This window comes from Ruditapes philippinarum, unplaced genomic scaffold (assembly GCF_026571515.1).
Source record: "Ruditapes philippinarum isolate M1 unplaced genomic scaffold, ASM2657151v2 ctg7449_1_1_1_1, whole genome shotgun sequence".
In the NCBI taxonomy this organism is placed as follows: Eukaryota; Metazoa; Mollusca; class Bivalvia; order Venerida; family Veneridae; genus Ruditapes; species Ruditapes philippinarum.
In genome coordinates this window covers 32450-44304 of record NW_026864763.1, presented here as the reverse complement: position 1 = coordinate 44304, position 11855 = coordinate 32450, and the positions used below count along the sequence as shown (strand labels likewise).

The 11855-nt window shown below is 31.8% G+C and overlaps 1 long non-coding RNA gene across 1 annotated transcript; it reads left to right on the top strand.

The window, feature by feature from the left end:
- The first annotated feature begins 461 nt into the window (after window positions 1–461).
- On the top strand, window positions 462–2849 carry LOC132726725 (uncharacterized). Its single transcript, XR_009625242.1, has 3 exons — window positions 462–1052; window positions 2074–2176; window positions 2445–2849. It is a non-coding gene; the product is annotated as an uncharacterized LOC132726725 (long non-coding RNA).
- Window positions 2850–11855: the final 9006 nt, after the last annotated feature.

Sequence of the window (11855 nt, the reverse complement as noted above, 5' to 3'; positions counted from 1 at the left end):
TACATGCTTTCCGGTGGTTTATAGAAATATATCAGTGATATATATATACAAAACTGGTAATTTCACTGTTTGAAACAGTGAAATTACCACTTTGATAATTTCACTGTTTTGAATTTAAGCCCATTACGTTGTGTCAGTGAAATACCAGCGTGCACAGTACCGGGTACCAACTTAATGACGTGACGTCTTAAAAACATTTATTTGCATATAATAAAAAGAAAATTTGTTTAGTTTAGTGTAAGATCGGAATATATTTCACCTTGTGAACACCAAAAGTTCATATTTCACTCGTGGCAGCGCCACTCGTGAAATATACCTTTTGGTGCTCACTCGGTTAAATATATTCCTATCTTACACTGAACTAAACAAATATCCTCTATTTATTTATCGACAAACGATGAGAATGAACAATAAAAAAAATAATAATTATATAAACCGACAAGCGATGCACGACGTTCCCAGCAAACACCCGACGTTGACCCAACGTTGGATCAACGTTGAATTTTGGTCGCGACGTCGGTGACCTTCATACAACGTCAAATCGACGTTGAATCCCCGACGTCTAACAGACGTTGCATTTTGACGTCGACTCGACGTCGGGTTTTGGTCGGTAATCTGACAATAGGTATATTTAATTTATGAAACCAATATATATATATATAAATGAAAGCATAAACAGCGAGAATTTTAAGTTTAAGTTTAGAAAGGGAACATTATATATTTATTTTCTCCATCAAAACAACAGTATCACGTGGGTGGCTAACGTAAGATATTCGATAGGTGGCGCTCTGTAAACGGATAGTCGCAGATCAGTATGAAATATATTTGCTCTATTTTCGTTTAAATAATATCTTATCTCCTCGAATTAGTCTAAGAAGTGTTTATATAATTTACAATGAAGTTGTTATCATTTTTGAGGGCTTCATTTTATAGTGGTAAATAATTTAGTAAATTCGAATTTGCGACTTATCGGATTTGAAATTCAATTGTATTGGCGGACAAAAAACGACGGGTTGACAGACAAAGTTGTGTATTCCAAACAAAAGAAAAAGGTAGGCAAACATTATATATTGTTTTTCAATGCTAATTTACCGCATGTTTGCATGGATTCGATGGTTATTTGATCATTGAAATGTTTGACTGGTAAAACTTAATGTCACGTGATTTCGCGAGATAAATATTTTTGTTTCCACGTAAGAACACTTTATCATTTGCTATAGAACAGTCTGTATAATCGGATCATTTTTCCCACACTATATCGCCATGCCAAATAAATGCACAATCAATGGTAGGAAATATCCTAGCAATTGAAATCAATAAAAAGTTAAATGCAGTACGTAAGACTCTTATTATTCAAATGCTGGTAAATAAAAATTCCTCTTATTTCTTATCAACATGAATTTCACTTATATGAGGGGCCAGTCATTTACACATGTATCAGATGCAGTTTGATTTTGATATCTGTGTAGTTGTTAAACTACTCGTTGTTAATTGTAGTACTTTACCCATACTGTAAGCATACCATGTGTTTCTTATATTATGATAATGATTCATGGCATTTGATACATGTAAATGATACGCCTTTTGTAAGATATATCTGAAAGCACATAGTATTTGACTAGCTATCTTTTTATTAATGTAATCAAACAACATATTATCAATCAGAAAACACATTATCATAGTCATAAATCAATAAAAGTAATAGTTTGTTAATTAGCCTGCTTATCAACAAGTTGTATGCTCGTATCATAAAACGTTTTTACACTAAGCCAGTCTGTCCTATATACACTTAGCAGATCAGATCATGCTGGGCAGAGATGATATCTATAAAAATGACAGTAACATGTGAATTTCTTTGATGTTGTATGAGCATTTGTACAAAGTACTTTGAATATAAAAAATAACAATATCAATTTTTGCGGGAGTAGAATTAATTTGGTATTTGTTATATCAGTTTTTCATGCGCTTATGAGTTAACTAAGATTAATAGTAATTTGATTTTGCCTATTGTATTAGACAAACATCCTTTCACCACATGGTTAAATTCTAAAACGATTATATTTCGTCTTTCAGATTGTGAAAAGTATGATAATTCAACATGTGTCAAAAGTTCATGAGGAAGATGAAAATATTTAGAGGAAAAGAAAAATGAAAACCTACCAAGATTTTGTGACAGGTATATTTCAAAATATTATAGAAAATACAGTGATCTTATTACCCTTGATTTTATAATGAAATTCTTCACGAAGCCATTTTTATCAAAATTAATAGATATATAAAGTAGGTACACGAAACTACATGGTTTAAACTAAATTAAAAATAATAAGTGCATGTATCTTTTTAAGTAGTTGGAGAGTTTTGTTAGAATTTCGTTTAATTATAATATGTAAAAGTGATTTATTTTTTGCACTTGTAACTGATTATTTTATTTTTTTTAATTTCAGAAAGTGTGATGAGATCTCAGGTTGGAGACGGTAATGATACGCTTAAAGTATGCCCCAGATCGACATAGTGAAGGAGGACGAAAGAAGCTAGAATACTAATGAAGATACATGAACATTGCTATTTATAGTTATAACAAAATATTCAGAATATTGTTCCATTTAACATTCAGATCTAGATTCAGTTATAAAATACAAAGACAAATATACATTTAGTGAGTTGGATAGATGATTGAAAAATCCCAAACTCAGAGTGATCAGTTCAGTGGTGATATAAGAAAAAACACATGCATGGATGTTTGCTATATAAAATGTCAGTGTTAATATTCAAGAAGGATTTTGTTTAACATGCTTAATTAATACATGAAGCGTTATTAAAGTACATACCTTCAAGTTAAATAGTTTCAAAAAATATTATGTAAATCTTGCATTCGTTATATATAGTACCACATTTCTTGTTTTGTACTTGTGATTCCGAGTATAAAATAAATTGCTAAAATCATAAGAATGCTTATTTTTAACCCTATTAAAGAGCTTTAAAATGAAAAAAAAATCATATTCCAAAAGTTTTGAATGAGGTTAAATCATGGTTAGAAAATTTGGTCAGATAAGGTTGGCATATGGTCAGATAATGGTCAGAAAAGGTTGGATTATGGTCAGAAAAAGGTTTGATTATGTCCAAATAATGGTCAGAAAAGGTTGGATTATGGTCAGATAATGGTCAGAAAAGGTTGGATTATGGTCAGAAAAGGTTGGATAAAGGTCATTTTATGACGTTGTATAGACGTCGGTTGCTGACGTCTAAAAAACTTTCAAATCCAACCTTCTGCCAACGTTTACCCAACGTCAGGGTCTAACGTCAGTACAACGTTGGTACAACGTCTTTTGTTTGCTGGGGTTAAATTGTACATCTTTATATTGTGTACTCATCCTTAAAAGTTAAATAGTTTTTATACAAAATGATAATATATATATATATATATTAATTGATTCATTTAATCATTGAAATGCTATAACTATATCGGTTTAAAATACAGTACATATTATGGGGCCGATTTGGTAAAGGGCCGAAACGTCTTGGGTAGTTTGGGGCCGATACGTCTTGGGGCCGAAATGTCTCGAAATCATGCATATAATGGTCTCGTTAACCTCCCGTGCATCAAAATTGTATCATCACAAAAATCGACTTGCATACGTATTTAGTATCATTCAGTGCATTACTGAATTCAAAATTTATAGGTCACCTTTTGGTTGATAATAATAACACTTAAGGACATGAATGGTGACATGTCCGGGGTCCGTACTCTCAGTGCCTGAAAGGGCGGATGGACTTCATTAAGCCTAGAATACATACATACATAAATTTTGTGGAAAACTGATAAATTTGATAAAAAATTGTTAACTCGGAAAATTGTATATAACAATTTAACCTTTCTCATTTTATGTTATATGTATTCGGGGATATTAAAGCTACAACAATTAGTCTGGTAGGGAATAAATGTCAGGAGGGAGTGGAGCATTTATGATACCCTATAGAGACCAATAATGACGTGTTGGGCTTTCTTTAGGGATTCTGTATTTATCTATTTCGTAATAACATTAGAAATACTGGAATCTCTACATAATTTATGATTTAATGAATATATTAAGAATGTAAGTGGCACTACAATTAAAAACACACAAACAAACAAAAAAACTTGTTAGAGGGTAGGCTTACTGTTTAATTATTATTTAGATTCATTAAAAATTTGAAATTGGTCAGAAAGATTGTTTGGTGATTTCTAGGTCTGACATGTTCGAACAACGAAATAAAAGCGACATATAAATCCGTGGTTTGAACAAGGGTCACCTGGTGTCAAAAATTAGGTCACACAACCCAAATATGGAAATAAAACGTGTTAACACTCTAGACTGAGAGGCTACAGTTTTGATCCAAATATGCTTGAAATTGGCTTACAGACAACTCACCCCCCAGACAATTCACCCAAAGCCATTTTTTCCAGACAATTCACCCATCAGACAGTTCACCCCGCATTATTGGAAAAATGACACAGACAATTCACCCCTCATTTTCTTAAATTTAATTTTGATGAAATTCATCTTAAAATTAGCTGTTTGCAATAAACAAATTTTGTTGTGTTTCTTTACTATATTGATATTTATAAAATATTTAGTCATATTTAAATTAATTATTATAATTTATTACTTAAAAATAATATTTGTTACTATGTGTTAATATTTTTACATATTATTTACATACAAACTGTAAAAATTACAAATATATGGACGAATTGTTAAGTGAAGTGATAACTAGTGATTAGACAGATTCCTGGCAGAGACATGTAATATTCCCCAACCCAAATGATACTAATCCCCATTATATGTGCTAATGACATGAAATGACAATCATGCAATATTTCCCAAACGTCCCGATTATAGTTTATACTTAAATGACATAAAATGACATTTTGAAATCTTACAATATTCCCAAAAAGAAATGATACAATGTACTTCTTCTTCATGATATTTTGTTGAAGTGACAATCAAGCAATGATAAGGTGTTAAGTGCTTCTGATAAAAAAGTGGATGTAGAATAGACAATATGTTTTTCAACACTTTAAGATAATGGATAATTAAACAGTTGTACATGTTTAATGCATCATATACAATAAAAATAATAAGACTCTTTAAAAAATGATAGATAATATGTCTATGAAAAATGCATACATTATGGGCATTTCCCTCAATATAAACTTGATTTAATTGAATAAAATTATATTTTTTGTTGTATACATCATGGTATATGTGCTTTTATACAGTTATATTTTGTAAATATGACATAATAAATAAATAAAAATAAATAAATAAATATCTTGACTTTCTTATTCTTTTTTAACCATAAACATGATTATCATTTATGAGGGGTGAATTGTCTTATCTATTTTGGGGGGTGAACTGTCTTGAGGGGTGAGTTGTCTTGCTTTTTTGGGGGGTGAATCGTCTGGGGGGTGAGTTGTCTTGTTACCTTGAAATTGGTCAGAAAGGTTGTTTTGATCATTTCTATGTTAAATTTGAATATGCTGGTCTTCTGTGGTGAAAAGCTCGGTCACGCTGACGAAATAAAATGATATTGAGTCTGCATTATCAGGTGAGATATATAAAGGCCATCTTGGTCCTCTATATCTAGTTTTTGCAGATTAGGTACGAAAATATGTAGTACGAATTCATGTAGTTACTTCCCTTTAAAATGTAGACCATTTGCAACTCCACACGATTCAAAACTTTGCATGAATGAAAAAGGACCAAAGAGGTAATTTCAAACAGTAAAAATTTTAATATTATTAAGGTTTCTTTCAGTATATGTTTACTGTAGCGAGTTGGTTATTTTATAGGCTTAACTGACAGATAGTGTCAACAGTTTTAGTGTCATGTATTTTCGCGATTTTAAAGATTTATCATCATTCAGTTCTAGGTCAGACACTCACATTGATATTTCCATAGACTTACATTATAAGAAATGGTCCCTAATCCTACCTTAAAATTGAGTTTTCATGCTAAAGAGGTAATTTTTCTAGCAGAATGAAATGCCTGACACATAAAAATGTTCCTGTTATATAGGGGTAGCCGACCAAATTTTTTGCAAAATGACTTCAAAGAGGATTACCCCCCATTTCATTGAAATTTTCTGCTGATCACAGGACTGACATACACTTTTTATAAATGCAAATATCCAAGTCAAAATTATCACAGAGACTCATGAAATATTTCATTTTCTTCAGAAAACAATGTAGTGTTACTTTTTAAATTAGTTTTTATACTTAAAAATACCCCCACTTTCATCCAATCACCTCATGTATAAATTGACTCATACGGTTTTCCCTGCACTTTTTTTCAGCCAATCGCTGGCCGTGTTACAATGCGTTACCCTGACCTAAAGGGAATATTAAATGTTTAGTATTCTAATATCTAATAATAAATGAAGTTGCATATACAATTACCAATTATATGGATGCATTTTCACCACTCTTAAGTCTTTTAAAACTTTGAAGTTCCCTTTTTTTCTAACAAGCGCCACTATGTCGCATTCCGGATATTCTGAAAATGAATGTTAGCATGTGATTTTCATACATAATTCATTATTCTGAAGTCAATTTTGTAACAACTTCCATAAAATCACTCAGATAGCAAAACTACACTGTTTTCATTACAGAAGTGCTTCAAAATACTAATTTTCTAACAAAAGGATGTAGCAGGGAGCAATTTTATCACCCCACCCATAACAAAATAAGTGATTTTTCACCCAAATTTCAACATTTTATTACCAATAGACTTCCTGAATGAAGATTTAGCTTAGCAAACATACTTAATAACTACTTTATAGTGACCTGATTAAGGATTACACATTATTTGTACACACATAGCAACATTTTGGGTGTAACTAGGTATTTTAAAACTGCCCCTGCTGTATTTTTTTACTCCAAATATTTGCTTATATAGTCTTAAATACAAGCCAAAATGTCAATAAAATGCCAAAATTCTTTATATATTTTTTGTCTCTCTCTCACATGGATATTAAAAAATGCAATATATGGAAAAACCAAGTTCCACTGGACTTAACAGCACAGTAATAGCTTAAAATCTGACTTCTACACCCATTTTTTGGTAATTTTTGCATTCATTTGGAGCCAAATATGACAATTGAAACCTTCTTTCAGGTGTTTTACCATGTAAATCACCTCTTCAGACCAAAATGTACTTGGAATGGATAGTATTGTGTATTTTCTTCTCATTTAGGTAGCCTGAAACTAGAATTTATGCACTTATCTAATTTTCTCAATAAATAAAGGGAGGTAATTCACTGAAGTTGTGCATAATCACACCCTTTGTGTACATTTATCTACCAGAATAAGTGCTTTTACTGTTTATAGACACATCAGAGACACTAAAGCTGTGTTATAATTGTGCCTTATATGATTGTGAAAAAGTAGATCAACTTTTACTTATCAATAAAACTTTTTCTACAAAATAATTCTACCCTTGGCCATTATGATGCTCATTCAATTATGCATTAAATAGTCATAAAGTCTAAAAACTATAGCATTATACATTGTGAGTGTGTAAATATGTATTACCAAATAGAAAACAATAAATTCTAATCACTATTTTGCATCTTAACCACATAATAAGAGGCTATTCAGAGGCTACCTAACTTTAATTATGCTACATTTTTCAATGGATTTCAATTTCTAAGTATGCATTGATATTCATGCCCTGACACCAAGTAAATTTTAAGACAGAATCCTTAAAATGCTATTTATTTGAAGCTTTTATGCTATCTATGCCTGTAAATGAAACACAAAACATTCTTATATGGGAAACAGACATAGAAGCAATTTATTTGTGACATTCTATGTTATTATATGAGCAAAATGGAAAAATATTAGTGCCGAGCGAAGAAATGTCCGCCCCTAAAATAAGTCGAAAAGTTAACCGAAACAGCACCCTAGACTATTTCTAGTATTAATCTATTAGTTTTGAACCTGACAATATGCATTTGTATTGATATACCTGCAACACCCATCAAAAGTGGCCAATGTGCTTACATCAGGTCCTGTCAAGTTATACATAAGTCTTCAAACCTGGCAGGTGTATATCCAATGTACAGCATTTCTTTGAAATCTGAAAAATATTTTTAATGACCAAGGTCAACATTATTCATCATCAACATATCACCAATTGATTATCACTCAAATTCACTGTTTAAAGAAAACACAAAACCATTATTAACTTTTAAGTAACAATAATACTCTTCTTCATATGTAAACAATGCTTGTAGATTGACCCCCTTGACACATTATCTGCTGTAAACACCAACAGTTGCATTGAAATAATGAAATTTTTATACCTAGACAGGCTGTAAACATCCATTCTTCAAAATATCAGCTTTTCGTGGCGTATCAATGAAGACAAAGTACAACAAATGAATTATGACAGTTCCAATTTCCCTCTCTTTAGGTCAGACACTCACATTGATATTTCCATAGACTTACATTATAAAAATGGTCCCTAATCCTACCTTAAAAATTGAGTTTTCATGCTAAAGAGGTAATTTTTCTAGCAGAATGAAATGCCTGACACATAAAAATGTTCCTGTTATATAGGGGTAGCCGACCAAATTTTTTGCAAAATGACTTCAAAGAGGATTACCCCCATTTCATTGAAATTTTCTGCTAATCACAGGACTGACATACACTTTTTATAAATGCAAATATCCAAGTCAAAATTATCACAGAGACTCATGAAATATTTCATTTTCTTCAGAAAACAATGTAGTGTTACTTTTTAAATTAGTTTTTATACTTAAAAATACCCCACTTTCATCCAATCACCTCATGTATAAATTGACTCATACGGTTTTCCCTGCACTTTTTTTCAGCCAATCGCTGGCCGTGTTACAATGCGTTACCCTGACCTCTATTAATTTGTAAAACTTGTCCAAATTATTGTATATTTCACATCTGACGTAGAACTTAATGTTAATACACTGATGTATGAAGAAAACATATTGAATAATTTTTGCTAACATGCCCAAGTTCAGCAGTGTGTTACCTCTAACCTAGTCCTATAAATATGACGTCGCTTTGAGATTTTTTGCTTCTGGGCAAAGCAACGTCATATCAAGGATCGAAAATATAACATCATTGATTAAATGTACGGGGAGACTTTTTACAGCCGCCACACGGCACAAATAACACGGATGTGATCTTAAAATAGATAAATACAGAATCCCTAAAGAAAGCCCAACACGGCAAAATTGAAAATGTTGCAGGCTCGGTTTGATTGAGCCTGTTCATTGACGGTACTGGAAAGTGCAAGTTACCGTCCACGCCCCCTAGCACCGGCTTAAGCAGAATTCAACATTTAAACATGAAATAGTAAAATTTTGAATTTAGAAACATCCGCAGATGTGTTCATACGGCGGTTATCATGGAACCTTCAATGTGACACTTCCGTGCCATTCCTTGAAAAGCGGCGTATGGTCCCCAAGTAATAAAAAGCCTGTGCCCTAAACGAGAAAACAATGGGCGGAACTAAATAAAATGGAATTTTGAAAGGGGATCAGAGGTTATGAAGCCTGCGTATCACAGACAAGACGTCAAAAGACAAATAATTTAAAGAACAGGCAACATATCCTAAGGGTGATTCAACATTATTCAAGTAGGAATATTGGAACCACCCAACTAGAAAATGCCGAAAAGTTGAAACTAAAAATACCACAAGCACAACAATAATGTCGTGCTGAACGATCATAGCATGTTCCCATGAAACCCATAGCATGTTCCGCCAGAAAATCGGGCGGAACGAAAAACAATGAAGACAGCGGTACCACTAAAATACGCAACGGCGATTTTTTGGCGCAACGGGCGCAACGGAGATATTATTTTTAGAAAAACCGGCACAACGCATTTTTTAAAAGTCAATGTGCTATATTTAAGCATCTAAAATGATTGTTTATAACTATTTAGTAAGTAAGTTTTAAAATATTTCATAAATTGTATATGTTTAATTGCACTGAAGGGTCATATGCCTGGCTAAATGGAAATTTCATGGCGCAACGGAGATATTTTTTTTCAGAAAAACCGACACAACGCCTTTTTTTAAAGTCAATATGCTGTATTTGAGCATCTAAAATGATTGTTTAGCACTATAAAGTAAGTATGATTTCAAATGTTTCATAAATTGTATAAGTATACACTGAAGGATTATAATATGCCTGGCAAAATGGAAATTTCATGGCGCAACGGAGATAATTTTGGAAAATCGGCACAACGTTTGTACTATTGTACTATTATATGAAATTAATTAACACCAATGTTATTTGAATAAATAAATTAAAAAAAAAAAGATTTAAAAACCTTAATCGTATATCAAATAATCAAAGAGCTGCAATGTTGATGTTGTAAAGGATTGTGTGCCGCCGAAATGGACATTTTGTCTGCGCAACGGAGATTTTTTTGGGGGGGGGCTCAACGGAATCAATGTTAGTCCGAATTAAGTAGTTATATGAAGAAGTAAATCATTAAAGATATTAACTGAATTACTGAAGTGGTGTAATAAATGTCTGTTTTATTAATTTAGAAATGGAATTAAATACGGTTTTATCGTTATGGCTGACACTGAAAGACATGTATGGATTTTACAATCTGTTTCATTTTTTCCCGTTCAATTCGTTATTTTTACGAAAAGTACCGTAATAGCTTTTCTATACATAATTTTCAGAATTTTACTTGAAGAATACGAAAAGTCCGTAAAGCATACGCTGTTGACTTTCTAATGTAATCTTAACAATAAATTACCAAATTTCAACAAAACGTTAATTAATGGCTTTATTGCTGCACAAAGAAATACGATTTTTTCCGTCATGGCTGATATTCGAATGATTGTAATATTTTATGCATTTTTAAAATTAAAAATAGTAACTATACAACATATTTATTGTTTGATGTAATTATTAAAATAGTAAAACGACATGCCTGTAGAATTTGCTTAGACTTTCCATTTTAAAACATAAGATAATTAACTTGAACGTTACTTATAACAATTCCTTCCCAATCAGAAAACCCCGTTAATCCGGTACCACTAAAATACGCAACGGCGATTTTTTGAATAGTTATAAACAATCATTTTAGATGCTTAAATAGCACATTGACTTTAAAAAAAATGCGTTGTGCCGGTTTTTCTAAAAAAAATATCTCCGTTGCGTCCGTTGCGCCAAAAAATCGCCGTTGCGTATTTTAGTGGTACCCATGAAGACAGCGTGTATTAACATATTTTTTGACCTATTTATGAACAAAACTAAAAAATAAATACCTTTTGTCAAAATAATTAAACTGTCACATCCGAAAAATCACGATTATATCCTCTCATGTATTTCGATTCCTTTTACAGCCGATAAACAAATGGCGGCCATAAAGTGCTCGAAATCTGATTGGCTAATTCAAATGCAAGCGTTTAACTGAGTCAGAACAATCTAATGGAATATTTTTTTAACGAAATAATTGCCCATGTACCGTCAGTGTGTCCGAATATATTTTTCCGTTCAAAAATTTGGAATCAATCTGTAAAGCACCTTGCTTAACCAGTATGGCTGATAGACAAAATAGATTGATGTTTATATTCTATTTTTAATTGATAAGTACATCGTTTATAGTTTTTGTGTATGATTGAGCATGAAATTGAAAGAAAATATGATAAGCTTTTGAATAAAGCTTGAAAGGCCAGACAATAGACATTTTTGGAATTTTTTATGATGCTATGCGTTTTTGAGCAATAACTATTAGATGTCAGGCTTGACCGACAAAAACTATAACAAGCCTGTAACGTCTAATATATTGGACTACCTCTAACCAATGT